The sequence below is a fragment of the Molothrus ater genome, chromosome 10 (genome assembly GCF_012460135.2).
Source record: "Molothrus ater isolate BHLD 08-10-18 breed brown headed cowbird chromosome 10, BPBGC_Mater_1.1, whole genome shotgun sequence".
Classification (NCBI taxonomy): Eukaryota; Metazoa; Chordata; class Aves; order Passeriformes; family Icteridae; genus Molothrus; species Molothrus ater.
In genome coordinates, this window is record NC_050487.2 from 14,802,067 (window position 1) to 14,820,502 (window position 18,436).

General features: G+C 48.8%; 1 protein-coding gene across 3 annotated transcripts in view; it reads right to left on the minus strand.

Annotated features, from left to right (window-relative positions):
- The window catches only part of IL1RAP (interleukin 1 receptor accessory protein), a 51,694-nt gene extending 36,503 nt beyond the window's left edge, over positions 1-15,191 (minus strand). For 2 of the 3 annotated variants that reach the window (XM_036388992.2, XM_036388994.2), the window contains exon 1: positions 14,921-15,191. The gene's annotated coding sequence lies outside the window, so the exon portion shown is untranslated. Of the gene's footprint in view, positions 1-14,611; positions 14,764-14,920 lie in introns of those variants that run through there. The other variant, XM_036388993.2, reaches the window with a different exon arrangement.
- Positions 15,192-18,436: the final 3,245 nt, after the last annotated feature.

Genomic DNA, 18,436 nt, shown 5'->3' on the forward strand with positions numbered 1-18,436 from the left:
AGGGAGAAGAGATGGTTAAAAGGCTGAACTTCATCAAAGCATCTCAGCTCTGCCAGGCAGATGCAGTAATGAGCATGGTGATACTGTCAGGAATGTGCTCATGAGATGACAGAGAAACCTGCTCCATCAGGGTGTGTTAAAAGTGTGGGGGGAGAAGCCACAGAGCTCTCTTAAACATCTCCCTCAAAAACCTGTCCAGAATATATGCAGTACACAGAAGGGCTTTGAGCATAGGCAGAGAACACCTAAGACTGCACAGATTGCAGAGATTAACAAGAATGGGACACGTGAACTGCACTACTCAAAGCCCAGCAGCGGATATTGAATCCTTCCTTTTCAGGGCTTACATCTGAAAAGCCTTTGTGCGATGCCTTCCCTCTGCTGGGCTCATCTCAAAGAGACAAAGGAAATCTGAAGCATGCCTGTTCTTCCCTGCACAGTCCATGGAAAGGGCTGCACACTGCCTCTGAAGCCATCAGGCTTTCAAAAATGGTCAAGAAGCAAGGAAGGAAGTGAGGGTTTTTTTCCCTGGGGTCCAGCTGAGAGGGCTGATCATCCCCTACCACTTATTCCAAATTGAAATGCCAGCTCCTTATCAAACCTCTCTCTATTGCCACCTACAACCAGCTCCCAATGTTACTTAAGACTCCATAGGGAAGAAACAATATTAAGTACTCCCACCCCTTGGAAATGCTGAAGAAAGATAAAACATTTTTATGCCATCACATTGGACAGAGAGATCCAACATGCTGCACTCCTGGTAGGAATTAAGGAACTTTTGGTAATTGAGATGCTTGAAGAGAGGGGGTGTAAAGAGTGGCAGGGAATCATTCCCATAATCAAGATCCCTCATGGTTCCCTCTCCATTTGTCATTAGCTGAACGCACAGTGTGTCCTAACTCACCCTTATTTTCCAGCGACTCTCTCCTGCATTTTGCACAAATCAGACTGAATTCAGCCCTGAAGCAAGCAGGAACCACTATGGACTTTGGATGAGTTTCCCTTGTATTGAGCAAGGCCATTTGCGTGGCCTGAGGCCAAAATAAACCACTACATTTCACTGGGTGATACATGAACTCTGCAGTGAGCTAATATTTACATCCATTAGCTGTGCTCACAGGAACGTGCTCCTTTCAACTGTCTCACAGGTTCCCATGAGCAAGGTATCCAAGATTTCCATGCTCTGCCTACTAGTAGGAAAATCCTTTTTTTTCTAGCTCTAGCCAGCTATAAAATCAGGAGCCTTACACACAGAGTGATTTACTTCTGGTTCATTCCAGGCTTTCCAGAGATCTTATCAGTGGAGACAGACAGACACAGAGCCTGTCAGATTACAGCAATTTCTCCATTACAGAGAAGGGACACAGCTGACCACAGCCCTGGCTGCTCCACACTACACAAATGCAAAGGACCATGGAAGGGACAGGCACAGAGTCAAGGGCTGGTCAAGGGGAGGCATCACACCCCTCCTGGATGCCCTGACCATGCCAGAATTTGCCAGCCCAGCTCTGTTCCTGTGGCACGTATTACTCAAAAATACTCCAAAACCCAAATAGCCCCAAACCTGTGATATCCCCCCAAATAAAAAAGTCTTCCCACAGCAGTCCTGTGGTGACACAGGACACGAGTATTGCATCCTGCTGCAGAGAGGGGTGGGTTTTGCAATGCCCTTAAGAACCTGACACCACAGGACTACAACCCACCCTGGTCCTGCCAGAAACAGAAGAGTTTTCTCAACCTTTCCCAGCAACCTGCCTCTGTGTTTTGTGACAGGACAGAGCATGTTGCCATTTTCCTGCCTGTGATGCAATTCCAGAGGTGTCTGATGAACTTCTTGTGCAATTCTGTAGAGCTGCCCCAAACACCAGCTTCTGTGGCTGCAACCGAAGGAGCCAGAGGCCAGGGAGTGCAAACCCAGGCTGCAGCAGAAGGCTTCTCCCAGCTGCACCCACCCAGTGCAAATAAAAGTAAAAGGAGAATACAATCAGTGAGCAGGAGAGCTTACCAGCTCAGAAATCACACTGCAGCTAGAGAGCAGGCAATCAGAGCAGCCAGGAGGCAGCTGGAGAGCTCTGATACATCCTCAGCACTCCAGGAACTTCTCACGAGACCAACAGACTCTGAGGTGCTCTTAATGTCTCCATAAATTAACATTTTAATAATAATTCATAGAGCGGTTAGGGAAAATGATCCATCACAGCCCTTGCTAGAATTTCTTTTAAGGAACTTAACTTGAAATGTTCACTTTGTTTCAAATCAGAAATTGTTCCCTTTTTCTTCCAGAGCACTTTTTACTACCAACTTTCACCTTCTGTCTACTGAGGAGGAAAGAAAAGTGGGGTCGGGGGAAGCACGATCATGGAAGTGTCTCATGCTCTTAACATCAAAAGGGGTGGAAAGTCTGATTTTTTTCATTTTATACTGGTCACAAGTGGCTTTTCTGTCAGAAAAAAAACCATTAATATTTTTATTTAAAACACCTTTTAATAAAACACCCTTGCCAAAGAGACCTCAGCAAGGTATCATTCCCTCCTGCCTTTAGCAGCACGGACTCTGCAAAGCCCACGCACTCTACCAGCAATTATAAAACCAAAGACAGATGTCAAGTAATTAACAAAGAGAACTGCACTCAAAGTAACTACTGCACACCTATTCTCAAAGACACTGTACCAATTCTACAGAACAATGCTGCATTTTTGAGGAAAAATGCCTTTGTCCCTCCTAACCAGAAGCCTCTAGGCAGAGCTGATAGGTTTTTTGCTTTTCATGGAGAAGTCACACTACAGCCTGCAGAACAAAAGCGCCCTTCAGAACCTTGCCACTAAGTGCTCTGACTGAAAGGGAGTATGAAATAAAGCAGTTTCTGAAAGAGGAAATAAATAATTTCAGCCAAAGCACGCTTTGCATAGTATTTTCTCTCTGTAATTCTGTCCCAACTCAAAAGCATTTGAGAGCCCCCAAAAATGGGACACAGACATGGGAAGGTTGGCAAAATCCGGAGTGGGCTAGCTTGGGAAATGCTTTGGTTCTGTGCCACAAGGACTTGGAGATAGAGGTCGATTGATGGGCTCAGAGCAGGGCTGGTGCTCAGGAAAGGGGCTCAGCTCTCTGCTCCCAGTCACAGGGTGCCCACAAGCCCTGGGTCCCTGCATCAGCCCACTGCAGCATTGCAGAAGGCTGCTCAATGAGTCTGCTGGGTTTCCTTATGGGCAAAAATAGATGCACAGTTCAAGTAAATTCAAAGAATCCAAAAGGCAGACAAAGTGCAGCCTGAAAAAGCAGCTGCAGAAAAGTAACAGCAAAAACACTAATGGAAAATGGGAAAAGGCCCTTCAGCCCCCCAGGAAACACTTTTGCATTTCAGTATGTGCAGGGGTAAGTCAGACAAAAGGAGGAATTACTGTAGCATAAATCATCTTGGTGCCACTTAGCCTGCACAGTGTCTCCCTGACCCTGCATCTCCTCCAGAGGCCACGTGGGCACTGCCTGGCACTGCCCTTTGCTGTGGTGCCCATGGTCCCACTGTGTCCTGCACAGAGCTGGCCAGTGCCAGGGACAGCGTCCAGAGGAACAGAATGTGACCCCTGGGCAGAAAGACAGGCCATGGCTTTTGGGAGTCCAGCCTTTACTGCCCAGGAGGAATAACCACATTAACGACAATTTTAATCCCCAGACAGCTCCCAGGAAGGGAGCAGGGAGGAATCCAGAGCAGTTTGATGATGAGCACCCAGAGCAGCTGGCAGCACTCTCCCTGCTCTCGTGCATGCCACGCCACACTCAGCACTTCAAACACAGCACAGTGACCAGACGGCCCCAGCGCTGTCCTTGGATAAAACATTCACATCCCTCCTGAGGGCAGGGAGCCCAACCTGGCTCAGCAGCAGCTCCCAAACAGCCAGGCACATTTCAGCAGGGATCAAGCAGAGCTGAAACCTGCCCTGCAATCAGGGATATCACAGGAGCCGTAAGTGTGACCCGGTCACTGCATCTACTGGTGGCACACCTAAGGCAGGGACCTGTAAAATCAGTGCTGGAGTCCCACCTGTGCCAGGGTAGCTGCTCTCACCAGGCCATCGCCTGCCTGACATCACAGCAGGCTGAGAGGAATTTGTTCTGAAAGATTTCTATTACAAAACTAATTTATGTCATCAGAACCACAGGAAATGCTGAAATTTGGGCAGCCTGAAAGCTTTTCACCAGCTAGAATCACAGCAGATATTACAGACCTGCTTTTGCAGAGGGGAAGAAGAATTAAACTAGTGGTGGTCAGATGGAAAGTTGCCCTGGTGAGAGGTGTCTCCTGTCACCAGCACAAAGGATTTTCTGCCTTGCTAGGCCAGCCCTGGCCACTGGCACACAGCTTTACAGCCAGAGCTACTGAGCACCCTGGAGGACAAAAATACCAAACCAAAACCAAACACACAACAAGAAAATCTGGGAATAGTCTTCTTAACCAGTGGCTCAGCCAGCTCAGGACATGACACCAGGCATCCTAGGTGGCTCCCTTTGCCTGTCACCCACCACGGCCCCTCCCTGGCTTCCTGCCTGCACATCCAGGCCAAGGTTGCAGCCTGATGGCTTTTTAATAAAGACATTTTACAAGATCCCCAACATGGGGATGAACAAGCTCAGCATTGATGCTCCAGAGTCACCGTGGGAGGTGATCCCAAGCTATTTCTCCTTCAACAGAGCAGCACAAATTGCAGAAGCAAGGCTGCCCTTCCAGGGGCACCAAGGGCTCCCCAGGGCAGAGCTGGCAGCAGCCTCCCCCCTCAAGCTCAGAGGCTTGGGAAAAAGTGTGGAGACTTTCATTCACAGTGAGTCATTCCTGGGAGCTTCCTTGGTAGTGCAAGATTTGCCAGTGCCAATGTTTGGGACATGGAGGTGAGATTTCCAGGCAGGGAATTTGTGATTTGCTATTGGCACTTACATACCATCTCCAGGCATCCTTTTGGCTCAGCAGATTTAATGCTAACAATGAGAATTCAGAGGAAGAAGGGTTTTTTTCACCCTGACAAAAGAAAGAAGTGCAATCTAGGCATGTGGAGAGAAGCGGAGTGGGGGCTTGAAAATGTACCTGAATAAATAAAAATGTACCTAAATAAATTTGTAATCCCCTGCTTCCCTTTGCAGTTCTCCTGGGGTCCTCTCAGGACCTGGAGAAGCAGAAATGCTGCAGATTTTGCACACTGCTCTGCTGGAGTCCAGGGTGCCACTGAGTATGCTCTGCCACCAATTTAGCAGGCAGAGCACACTACACTTCATGCAGCCAAAATAAACGAGCTCTCTGTCACCTCTACAAAATATGCACACCTGGACAAGTCAAATAAGCAGCTGGGACTATTGCCTAGAGATCTGTGGAGTGGGCTGGAGAGGGGCAAGCAGAGCCACAGCTGTAAAATCAAACAGCATGGATTACAAATGGATCCACGCTGGCCACTGAGCAGTTCAAACACTGAGCTACAAGAGCACTTCTGTGCTCAAGCAAAAGGTATCCAGCTAAGACAGTCTACTTTTCATGTGTGAATAGCCAGGGAATGAAAAGTTTCCAACCGTGCTTCAAAGAGAGCTGAGATCTTCCATGAAGGCAGACACAATGCTTCTATTTTGGACAGTTGTGTTATAGTGAAGGGAGAGTTCTGAGAAACACACACAATATTGTGCTGCCACAAATAAACTGATAAAAACCAATCTTTGCACAGAAAAAAAGGAAATCTGCAATCAGTGTGGCCCAAAGACCTGAGAAGACCCAAGGAATCCAAAGTGAGATCCCCCCTCAGTGGAAAAATTCCAATTAACTATCATGGAACACTTGGAGACATCTGACAAGAAGCATTTAATTTATACATTCTGCCTTCTGACCTTTTTAATGGTTTTACAATGTGAGCAGCTCCACTTCCCTCCCTGGGAGGTTGCTCCAGTGCCCCAGTGGACACAGCAGCACATCCACACTCTGCATCAGATTGCACAGCAGCAGCCCCAAGCCAGCTCAGCACAAATCTCCAAATCCAGAGAACACAATGCAGATTTGAGCAGGTTTTCAGATGGGCTTAATGCCTTTTTCTGGACAGGCCCAGGACTCTCAAACCCCAGAGCAGCTTTCCCAGGAGGAGTCTCCTTGCAAGCCCAGCCTGGTCCAGCCAGAGCCCTGCAGCCCCACTGCCACCTCCCCTGCCACACCAGGGGCTGCACCAGCCCTGCAGTTCAAAATCACTCCAAGAGTTTTTTCTTAAGTTCAAGCCCTTGCTGGCAGCTACATACCTGCTCCTTCACTTCATCTCCTTCCCACTAAGTGCTTGAGCACCAGATTCCCAGGATGGCTGCTCCATATCCAGACAACATCCTTCCCTTCTTGTTCCTCCAGAGAGGGACACAACAGACCAAAATCCTCCAAGCACCACCATGCTCCAGAGCACAACACTGTCTCTCCCTTCCCAGGAATCTGCTTTCCTGTGGTGCCACAAACCCCTCAGGCAGCTGCAATGTCTCCAGCACTGCCAGGTTTGCCTGTGCTGCTGCCAGTGGGGAAGCCCAGCTCTCCCTGAGGAATGATTTCCTCAAGTGACTCTGGGTATCCTGGGATGAGCAAAATATTCAAGGGTAAAAGCCAGTCAGAGGAGTTTCTTTTTCAAGTTTGGGCCACACAGCATTTCCACACCTGGTACTTATATTAATCATGTTAATTTAATCCCATTTAAACTTACAAGTCAAAGCAAACAAGAATGAGACATCAAGATGCTTCAATCCCTGTCCTGCAGCTCAGACAGGCTGCTCCAAGTCTGCTTTACACATCAATCAATTTAAAGCAATATAAAAATAGAAAGCCCAGGAGCTACCAGCCGCCCCCAAGACAGCACCTCACTTAAAAGCAGTTCTCTGGAGGTCCTTCCAGCCCTCCACATTCCCAACCCACCCACCTGGTCCTCCTGGGGACTATCAGAGCAGCTTTCTTTTGCATACCCGTCCCCTTCTGGCCAGCATAGTATAGTTGCATTCTGCAAAGGGGACTAGAAAAAGCTGTGTACACACAGAAAAAAGGAGGAGAAGAGAAACAAGAGTGAGATAATCCTTCCCCCCCGTGATGTGTATTCCTTTTGCTCCCCATGTCTCTAACATTTCCCTCTGCAAATATTTGATTGCACCATCACAGGGAACTTGCTCAGGCTCTGCCTGCACTGGCCCCATCAGTGCATCTTGAAATTCAACCTTCAAAGAACAGCACCCTGAAATTTGAAGTCCAGGAGCCTCCTGTCAGAAAATCTGCTCTGTGACCCACAGCACCCACACAGTGGGAAAGCTGAGATGGAGCTGCAGGCAGCAGTATACTGTGACTGTCATCAATATTAATTATTTGGGGAGAATATGATTGATCTCACAAGGGCAATGAATTCATTTCTCCAGCTGAATGACAAACAAAAGGCAATACATGCACTGCTGACATTTCCAAAGGCTACGAGTGCAGAGACACAAGGAAATGCTGCTCTGCACTAAAGTCCTGCTGCAAAGAGCCAAAAAATCTGAAAAGCCTCTGAAATGTTCATTTCTGAGCACCTTCAATGCCAGAAAGTAGATGCCTTCACATTCTCAAATCTGTGCTGACCCCAGCCCTGGGCTGGCTCCCATCTTTGCACTGAGAGGAAGCAATCCCTGAGTATCTTTGGGAAGTTGGTGTCATGGTTTGACTCTGGCCCAGTGCCAGGCACCCACAAAAGCTGCTCGCTCATCCTCCCCTCCCGTGCCACAGCTGGGCAGAGGAGAGGAGAAATTAATGAAGGGTTCATGAGTTTAGATAAGGACCAGGAAAAAAACACTCCAAGGGCAAAACAGGCTCAGCTTAGAGGTACAAAATGAATTTATTACTAGCAGAGCCAGAAGAGGATAATGAGAAGTAAAAGAAAGCCCTTAAAACAATTTTTTTCCCCCAACCCCTCCCCTCCTTCCCACCAACAGCACAGGGAGGCAGGGCGGTGCAAAAACCAACACAGCTGGGTTGAGTTTCCCTTCTGCTCTTTGACACTTCAGGCCAGCAGCTACAGAGTCATTGCACCTGACAGATAAGGGGGCAAAAAAAATGCTAAGGAGCAACATTACCCTCCTGGATTATTCAACAGGGCTGAAAGGCAAGGCACAGCTCCCCTGTGCAATGGGAGGAAAGGAAGACACAGCCAGCCTGGAGAAAAGCGTTCCTACCTCTCCATGGGGTCAGGACTCAGTGTGTGTGTGTGTGAAACCTCCCAAGGATCCAGAGCTAACCAGGCTCCCAAAATTCCACACAGCAACATGGGGGAGGACAAGGAAGGAGGAGAAAGGTAAATGCGTTGGGGCTATTTTTTCAAGAGAATGGATATGGGGGAAATCCCATCCCAGTCCATTGGGATGTTATTCCAGTGGAGTCTGAGTTCTGTCCTTCAGTCACTCCAACACATCAGCTCAAATCAAATGCAACCAGCACAATTTGCTGGAGTAACACATTTTACAGCAGCACATCTGTGCTCATTCAGAGAGGCTGGGTGCCCTCAAGACCTCCACAGCTTGCCAGCTGGGCAGCAACAGCCTCCTCCCACTACCCGGGTCCCTTCTTAAAAACAAGGGCTGGAGGTATCTGTGCTTGAAGGAAGAGGGGCTATTTCTCAACAGAACAAATCCAATTATTTGTATTAGAGTGAATTTGCATGCCTCTTACTGACAAATTAAGTATTTTTTTACACATCTCAGAGCTTTGACTCAACAGATTGCTAATAAATTCATGTAGGTGGGGCTCTGGATGTTACTATGGTGGGAGGGAGGTGAGGTTTTACTTTTTGCAACAGGACTAACCTGAGAAAAAATAACTTGGAATTTGGACTCCTTACACTGCCATTTACTAGGCTCCTGTAAGTCCCTAAGGTTGAAGATTTTAAAACACTCTCTAGTTTAGGGTAGAAATATGAGTTTCTGGCTAATAAACATGAAATCTGTATATAGGCATCAATCACCAAATGCAGTGCATGAAAAACTGTAGTGCCTCCCTGATGATCAGGCATTAGACAACTTATAAATGGCTGGCCCCTGAACTGAGTGCATTAGTAGAGGCTTCTGAAATCTGTGCCTCTGTTTCCCCAGCCACATTTAGAACAGCCTCTCCCCATCTCACACCACAGCAGTGCATCTTAATATCTCTAAAGTGCTCAGAGATGCTGAGATGAACGATAACATATGAGTGCAAAGTATAGATTAATTCCCTGAGCTCAACAGTCAGTGGAGCTGATGGAGCTAAAAGTAACACATACCCACCACAAAAAACCAGGGTTCTGAGCCTATCTTAAATAGTAGCTACTTAAGGAACAGGTCCCTTGGAACAAGTCATTTTGGGGCTGGTTAGTTGGGCACACGGAGCCCCAGCAAGCAGGAAACAGAGAAATGCAATGCACTACTATGAAAAATGGATGCTTTTCCAGAAGGTCTTCAACCTGTTCCTATAGAATTTGGCTCATTTCAGTTAGAGCTGCTCACATTTTAGCAACCACCACATAAAGAACATGACCAAACATAATTTGAAAAGCTATTTCCCTTTCTGTTTGTTTTTATAAATTATTAAAAATCCAGTTTAAATATTGCAAAGAAAACTTTAAATTGAGCAAGATAAGTTTTGGCATCCTTCCAAGTAGAAGGCAAACCCCAAAATGTTACTGCAAATCCAACAGATGGGTGTTATTTTTCATACTTTAAAATTTCATTCCTTTGCACTGAGATTAACTGTAATTAGCTCTTTATTTACATCTAAAACAAAAAGTAAAATGATAAAGAAAGGCAGCTATAACCACAACTCATGGCAGAAAAAGTCCAAAAAAAGAAAACCAACAAAAATTCCCTCTGAGAAGAAAACATGTCTTTCTTGCCAAGCAGCATAATTGTTACAAATATACAGTTCAACAACTCCACAACATCCTGTCAGCACTAAGGATAAACATTTAAGTCCCAGTCTTGCCAGCCTTTGCACAGAAATTGATCAAATACCTAAGAATCTTCCTCAGAACACTGGAAAAATCTCGCATCCCTCTAAACAAACAGCATCAGGCCTAAGAGAGGCAAGATACTCCACCACACTTATATTTCAATAATGCAAGGGATTAAAGAAAACTGTGAGGAAAACAAACAAACAAAAGCAAACCCAGCAGCTTTCCCAGATAATAGAGAGGTATTAAAACCTACTCTTTTTTCTTTGCTAATTTTTTTAAGCCCTCTTCTAATTCTGATAACACCTTGGCTGAGTAGAGCTGAAGAGGCTCCTTAAGTATTTGTGTAAGTGAATGATTCACATTGGAGCTTTGTGTTTCAGCTCAGCACAGCAAAGCTGTCCAGGGAGCTGCCTGGGGAGCCCAACTCCATGCTCTGACCTGGCACTGCCAGGCCGCACCCCGAGAGCCGCTGAGCCACGGCCACAGCCAGCACGGCAAGGGTTAAACAGCACAGCCTGCCCAGCCTGGCCTGACCGAGCTCTTGGCAATGAAAAGGAGTGAGTGGGCTTGCAGGCAGCCTCAAATGCTTCAGAAGCAGGTGGAAAGCGAGCCACGGCCGCTCAGGGCTGTCGGCGATGGACACGGGTGGGAGCGCTGGGCGCGCAGGGCTCCTGCCAGGCTCGGCACTGGGGCTCCTTCTGCAGGCACCCAGGCAGGGCTGGGCAGGGCTGGGAGCTGCTCATGGCCCTGCTCTGAGTGGATTTCCAAGCCAATGGCTCTCTGGCACCTTCCCAGTGCTCCCAGGAGAAGGAGCCACCTACCACTTCCCCGACTGAGCCCAGGATTCATGGAAATCTCTTATTCTCTGCTGCAAATGGAGCGTTTAAGTTAACAGTCTCATTTTGTTAACACATGTAAATGTAAAAAGATTCCGTAAGAATCAATGTAACTTTTTCATCTAAATATCAAGTCAACACATAAGAAGACAGAGTAGAGGGAGGGAGAGGAGGGAGGAAGAGGGAGGGAGATCCAAACACCAGGGACCTTGAATCCACTCACTGCAAAAGTTAAGGACTGAAATAATTCTCATTTACTCATATGAGAAAGTGAAGCTCTCACTTTCTCACTCTCTCCTTCTCTTTCCCTAACGCTCTCAGATACTTCTATCTTTAGCCAATTATCCTTGCTGTAATTTTCTTTAAATTGTAATTGGATAATCATCCAGACTCAGGGGAAGCCTTTGTCAGAGGAATTCCTGGGGATATATTCCCATTTGATGAAACTGAGAGTTGTTAGGTTAACAAAGGACTGACTAAAGACAGTGATTCTTCACTTGTAGTGAAAATACTGTTTTACAGGCAACTATTTTTAGAGAACCCTATAACAAAATACACACACTTGTACACTTGTTTTCCTGTATTTTACTTTCTGTAAAATCAGACTCCAAAATTATGAATATCATGTTCTGTGCATGTGTCTTATTGGGGCCTCTGAGGCTGAACACAGTGAACACAGTGACCAAGACTGAAATTCCCCAAAGGGCAGGCACCACTGAAGCAATTTCCCCAAATCAGTTCCCTCCCTGCCCTCTCTCTGAGCTCATCTGGCTCAGTCACGAGCAAAAGCCTCACAGAGAGCAGCACTGTGGCTGAGAAACATCAGATTAGCCCTCTGCCTGGCAAAAGCACTGCTGGGGGGGCAGAAATCCTAAAATACCTCCCAAAAGAAGAAGCTGCTTTGTTCCTGTTTAGCAGGGAATCTCAGCCCGCACGTTTTGCTGGTGCTGGAGCAGAACAAAGCAGCCACAAACCGTGGCTGGCAGAGCCCCACCTGCACACAGCCCCCAGCCTCCTGCAGGGTGTGGAGAAGGGCATGGCACACCTGAGCCAGCTCTGCCTCTGCATCTGTCCCACTGTGCCCAGCCAGAGATGCTCCAGCTCCCCTCCAGGTACAGAGCTGGCACCAGGCAGGCTGCAGCAGCCTGGCAGCACAGAGGACACAGGCTCTGCTCATGGGGGCACTGAAATCCATGAGCTGTGTCAAGAGAGAGAGGAGGAAGGAGGAGAGCAGGGCTGCACTGGAGAGCGTGTTTGAGTTCCCAGATAACGTGGCGCTGTTCACAGATTTCAGCTTATATAGGCTTTTCCCTATTTCTATTTTTATTCCCAAAGCACTCCCCATTACTGTATGATAAGGGGAAAAAAAGACATGAATGCATTCACATGCTGATATAATCTTCCAAAGTGTCCACCTGGCCAATGCAACCTGCACTCTGAGAGCCAGGCTGGGGCTCTCCCACACCACCAGCCACAAGGGCTTTATGGCAAGGTTTTGCAAGTCAGAGTCTTGCTGAAATGGGAGCACACTTGACAAGAGAGGGGACCCAGGACACACAGGGAAAGAAATATGAATCATGTGCCTGCCAAAATAGCCAACAGAGAAATCCACGCAGAAGTGAGAAGAAGGAATAAAAACTCAAATTTTGGACTCTTATTCTGAATAAAGAATATAATTCTTCCTCCCTAGAACTGGCATCTGGTTCATGCAGGTCTTGAAGGAATAAGGCTAGGACAAAATCTTTCTGCCTTATTCTTCCTGAATGCTTATTTTAGAGCTTAAAATTACAGCTCTGAGGCCAGCAGGGAGGCATTTCCCACACCTCCAAGTATTCAGGCTGCTACACCACTCCTGCTACCCTCTTGGGTCTGTCTTATCTGTGTGTGCTTTGTGGTGCCAGGTGTTTTAGGGTAGTGCTACCTGGCCCTGGGGATGAGGCTGCTGGAGCCCAGAGCAGGGCAGTGCTCATCCCCACTGCATGTGCTCATGCTCAAATGCAGAATACCTGCACAGACCAAGAGAGTCTGGAGGGGAGAGCCCAGAAGTGTTCACACACAAGCTTTCCTTCCACACCCTGGAGGGATCAGAGGACCTTCTGGACTCTGGGGAGGCATGGACAGACATCAGCAAGCATCATATCAAATACAGACACTTTGAACTCAAGCTAGAATCAGAGACATGGAGAACAATCCCAGGGCTGTGCGGATGCAGCTCTGCCTTGCACAGAGGCATGGAGTCAGAAACACAACCTCTCACCCCACAGCCCCTTCCTCCAGCTCATGCAGCAGCTCCCACCTTCTCAGCTCAACATTTCCAGTCATTGCAGTGCCCTGCAGCTTCCACCACCCCAAGTCCTCTCAGGCTTACTCTCCATGTCCCTCATTATCCTACATCCTTAGGATGCTGCTCCTCCAAACAAGGTGATCCCAGCAGCAACACCGTGCCTACTTCCAGGGAAGAATATCTGGGTTTTAGAGTTTAATCCTCTCTGCCTGCCCTCTCCTGCTCACACAGGCAGGCAGTGGAGACAGAAAGCAGGAGCCTTTCCAGCACCAAACCTGCCCACCCGAGAGCCTGTGGGCTGGAGTGATGCTCTCCATGAAAACAAGGGATGCCTTTCCTGCAAGGAATACAAGACAGCAAGTAAATCTTCCAGAGCTGTCAAAAGCAACCTGTTATAAATGACCCTCTAAGTTATGAGATATGGACTCTCCACAGTACAGTTAATAAATAACACCTCACAATCCTGGAAGAGTATGCTGGGTGACACTTCTGCTTGCCCAAGAGGGGCACAGTTAAAAATGGAGTGTCAGGAAAATAATACTTTTTAATTATGAAGGAGATAAGTGTTTTTATAATACAAGGAGCTTGCTGCAATCTGACAAATCCAGAAGTGAAAAGCCTTTCCTATGACAAAAAACAGAATGCATGGAACAAAATCCATCATTTTATAAGAAAAGAAAGATCTGTAAAGCCAACCAGAATTTTATCCAAGCACTATAACCAGCTATTCACAAAGCAGAGGTCAGGATGAAAAGACAGAGTGTGCATGTGAGAAGGCATTTATAATCCAGTTTACTGTGACATCCCAAGGCCCCAAGATCAGGATTCTGTTGTGCCAAGCACTGTACAGGCACACTGCAAGAAACCAGCCCAGAGTGAGGAACAAGCACTGCCACTGTAACAGGGGAGAGCAGCATTGGCACAGAAAAGGGACACCCGAAATAGTGAAGCACTCACGGTTTCCTTTTTCCCCTTCTTTTATAGGAAACCATCCAGTTTCCCTCCAGATACACCCCCCCCCCAAAAAAAAAACCCAAAAAAAACCTGCTTCACATAAGAGGGCAGCTGCCCCCAACAAACACAGCAAAGGCCATCTTGCTGCCAGCATCTAATCGCTTCCAGTCGGTTTTCTTGCACGTCTCTTTCACTTTATTTCCCGGCTACGGCTTAAGCCTGACCCCTTCCTCTCCCCACTTCCATTTCAGAGACCCGTCTGACAGCAGAGAGCAGCTATCAGAGGCTCAAGAATTTGCGATCCGGATGAAAATTAAAGTTGCATTTCCCAGCGCGTGTAGCGCTCCAGCCAGCAATGCCCAGATCTCCACGGCACACGGGAGCGAACTGAAGCGAATCCCTCCGCATGTCGGGGACCGGGGCATCGCCAGCCCGGCCGCAGGAGCGGCGGGCACGAACCCGCGGTCCCGCGGCTCAGCTCGGTCCCCGCACACCGCGGGATCGCCCAGGGTCCCCCGAGGTCCGCGGGGTCCCCGGTCCCATCGCGCCCGCTCCCCCATCCGCGGCCCCGCTCGCTCGCTCGCTCCCACCGTGCCCACCTGTCCCCCCTCGCTCGTAGCCCGCCGGGCGCTGCTCCTCGGGCTCTCCCGAGCGCTTCCTCTTCTTTCCTTCCTCTTCCCCCCGTGCCAGCCAAGGAGCGGGGGCCGCTGCCGGCTGCGCGCCGCCGCCGCCCGGCTCCCCCCGCGCCGGGGCTGGAATCCGCCTCCTCCGACACAAACTTTCCCTTCGCGTGCGGGAAGTTCACGGCCGGGGCGGGGCGGGACAGGCTCCCTTGTCCCCACTCCCGCCCACGCCCACGCCTACGGGAACACGGGCGTCCCCCGCGCACCCCCGGCAGCGCGGCTCACCTGAGGACGCGGGGAGCGCACAGCTGTGCCCGGCGCGCCGCGCTCTCCTCCTCTTCTTCCTCCTCTTCTTCCTGCTCTTCTTCCTCCTCCTCTGCCTCCTCGCCGTCGTGCCTGATCCGCGCCCCCGGCTCCGCTCCGCCCCGCCCGCCCCTCTCCCCGCGGCCGCGCTCCGGGGGCGCTCGGGGCGGTCCCGCCGCGGTCACTGCGGGGCAGCGGGGCCGGGGCAGGGCAGGCTCAGGCACGGGCACAGCTCCGTCCCTCCGCTGCTGCCGGCTCGGCTCCGGCCGGGGGAGGCGGGGTGCGAGGCGGGGTGCGCGGGGCCACGGCTCCCTCTCCTGGCCGGAGCCGTCCTGCCGGCGGCAGCTGCCGGGGGCGGGAGGCGCCCGGAGCCCCTGGGGCCGGCCCGGAGCCCTTGGACACGTCCTGGACGCTTTCTGGCTGGGGCGTGCTGGCGGACACAGCCCTGCCGCAGCCCCTGAACGTTCTGCGGGCCGCCTGCCCCCTGGGAAAGTGAAGTTTCCCCATTCTCCTCTCTGTTGTGCTGGGGTTCCTTCCTGGTGATTTCCTCCCAGGGCTCCCTGGACGTTCTGATGCCACCTCGTCCAGAGAAGTGGCACCGTTTTTGCTCGATCGCTGGCACAGATACAGCCTTGATGAGGCTGAAATTGTTGATGGATGAGGAGTGGGCACCTGAAACAGATTGCAAGGGCAGTGTCAGGGAGTCTGAGGAGTGGAATAAAATTCTGCAGAGATTTGGGCCAGCACCTGCTCTAGGAGAATGGGGCCAGTGATTTTAAGTGCAGCCCCCAGTGTAGGACTGCCCTTGCCCAGGAAAGCTCATTGTCCTCTCAGGTTGGCCTGGAGTCTCTTCCATCCTGGCAGTGAGCAACCTGCCCTTATTGGTACTTTTATCACATCTTGGCAGGCTGACAGCAGAGAGAAATGGCTGGACACAAAGCCTGTAGTGCTAAGGAAACTCCTGTCTGCTCAAAGTGCTGCAGCGCTTCTTAGCACTGTTGGCTACAACAGCTGGACTGAGTTCAACCCCTCAGTTGTTATCCTCAGAAGGTGATTCCAGGATATCTAGGAGAACAAATTTCACCCCATCCCGTGAAGCTCCTCTGCAACAAACCTGTCCTGGGGTGCAGGGTCTGGCCAAGGCATCAGAGCCATTGATAGCCCCCATCTCCCCATCCCTCTGCAGGGCTGCATGAGGCACTGCTGCACACGTGGCTGCTGTGAGAGGGGGTCCCTGCCCTCAGCAGCCCCACCACCTCTCCAAGGTGGGCACACCCAAAGCTTCCCCCCACCCTGGGGAACAGGAGCTGTTCCTACACACACACCTAAAGCTCTCCCCCACCCTGGGGAACAGGAGCTGTTCCTACACACACCCCTAAAGCTCCCCCCCCACCCTGGGGAACAGCCTGGCTGTGCCAGGGGCTGGGAAGGAGCTGTGGTGGGAAGCCAGTGCTGTTCCTGCAGCTTCTGCAGGAAATCTCTTCCTCCTGTACCTCTCTCTCCTTCCCTTCCCAGGGTTCTGGCACAGCAAAATTAGGCAGAAAGTTTCTTATCTCAGCAGCTTCTGTGTCCTGGTGGTGAATGCCCTTGAAAATCTGCCTACTTGGCTTGTGCTTAGAATCAGCTCTACTCAAGCCATCTCTAACCCAATTCCATCCAAATATTAAAGCAACTTGTTAAGGCAGAGCTCTGTGAAGACTAATTTACCCCACTCTAAGGGCAGATTGGTGCATATTTCGCTCCATGCGACCTGCACAGCTCCAGGACCCCATCTTGTCTGGAGCTGCTTTAGGTGTCTGTATAACTTGGCTGCAATACTGAATATAGGCAAAACTGGAATAGCAAGGCACATTTTATGAGCTGTATTTTCCAACATACTTACTGAGAAATATGTGCTTAAAATTGTCTGTTGAAATATGACAGTCCACTTTTCTCATAGAAGATGAAATAACAAAAGGGTTGCATATTTTAGTCATGATACCTAATGCAGCTGTGGGAGTAGCTCAGCTATCTGGTGATTGTTACAAGAATTAAATAATAATAATAGTAATAATAATAATAATTCCTTGTTCTACGTAATATCTGCCATCCATAGATACAGATCTGGGATAGGACATGTCATGATTCTTGTTTGGGAGGATCCAGCACTGTTGCAATACTGGTAATTCAGGTTAACAGTCACCAACACACACACCCTGGGAAATTCATACTGTTCCAAACTCCAAGCCTGCCAGTGCAAATTGGGGTCTTTAGGCCAGGGTCATTAATTTTCTCTAATCTTGATGAAAAGCCAGAATTCAACTTTAGACTTCATTGAAAGGCTCATAAAAAAGATTCAAGACCAAATTTTCAGAGACTGGTTAAAAGCTACAGCTGATAGCAAAGCCCCAAACCACACCTGCTTATTATGTTTTCATGGGAAAGGTTTCAAACCCTTTTGTTTATGGATTAAAAGAATCAAAAATTTCCTACTGTAAAATAAGGGTAATATTTCTCACTTGGGCTCAGTGTTGTCATAAGGATATTTTTGTATTGCTATTTTTTCTCCCATCCTCTCTCCACACTTGCACATGCTATTTCTGTGCAGGTTAAAATGCAACACAGTTACACTCTAGAGTGAATTATACTATGTTTTGAAGAGCAATTCAGTAAATAGAAAACATTTTTAAGCTCAAAAAGGCAGCATTGTTCCACAATTTTTGGACAGGGAGCAAAGAGTAGCATTACTAAGTGAAACCACGGGGGGGACTTAAATAGCAGAGGAATGTGTTGGTGTTGAGCCAGGACACTGGAGCTTCTGGCATTGCAACTGCTGTGAAAATATTCCACAGACCTCCAGTAACAAGTGGCCAAAGGCTTTGTTTTGCTGCTGTTCTATTCCTGTTAGGCAATTTGAAGTTACAAGCACAGGAGGATCCTGGATCATAGAGCCCAGTTCTCTGCTGTGCCAGGAATAATGTTGTTTATGGTCCTTTTCATGAAAGGACCATGCTCCCACTTTAAACAATGTCGTGGTTTTGCCTGTTACCCCTCTGTGAGGTTCTCCTGGGCTGTCCATGTCCCTGCTGGTCAGGAACCCTTCCCCACATGTTCTGGCACCAGCACTGGCTCTCATTTCAGTAGCTGTTTTGCTCACTTCTCCTTACTCAGGTATTTTTATGGAGATGGTTCCTGCCTACCTTTCTCTCTGAGCTAGAGGACTGGCTTTTCAATCTTCTTTCCTAAATGACTCTCAGTTCACCTCAGACCTCTTCCCTCCATCTGCTCTGGTGTCAATTAATCTCAAAGTTCATATGGTTTGCCAAAAGTAGTTAGAGTATTAAATGGGAGGAGGTCTCACTGATGCTTCATACACTGAAATTCAAGTCCCCATTTTTCACTGAAATATCTCACCTGGTAATCCCAAGATTGCACTTATCTTTCTGCAAATAAGCTGTAGTGGTGACCTCATATTTCTCCTCCATTTTTGCTTGCAATACTAAGTTCCCAGCCTCGATC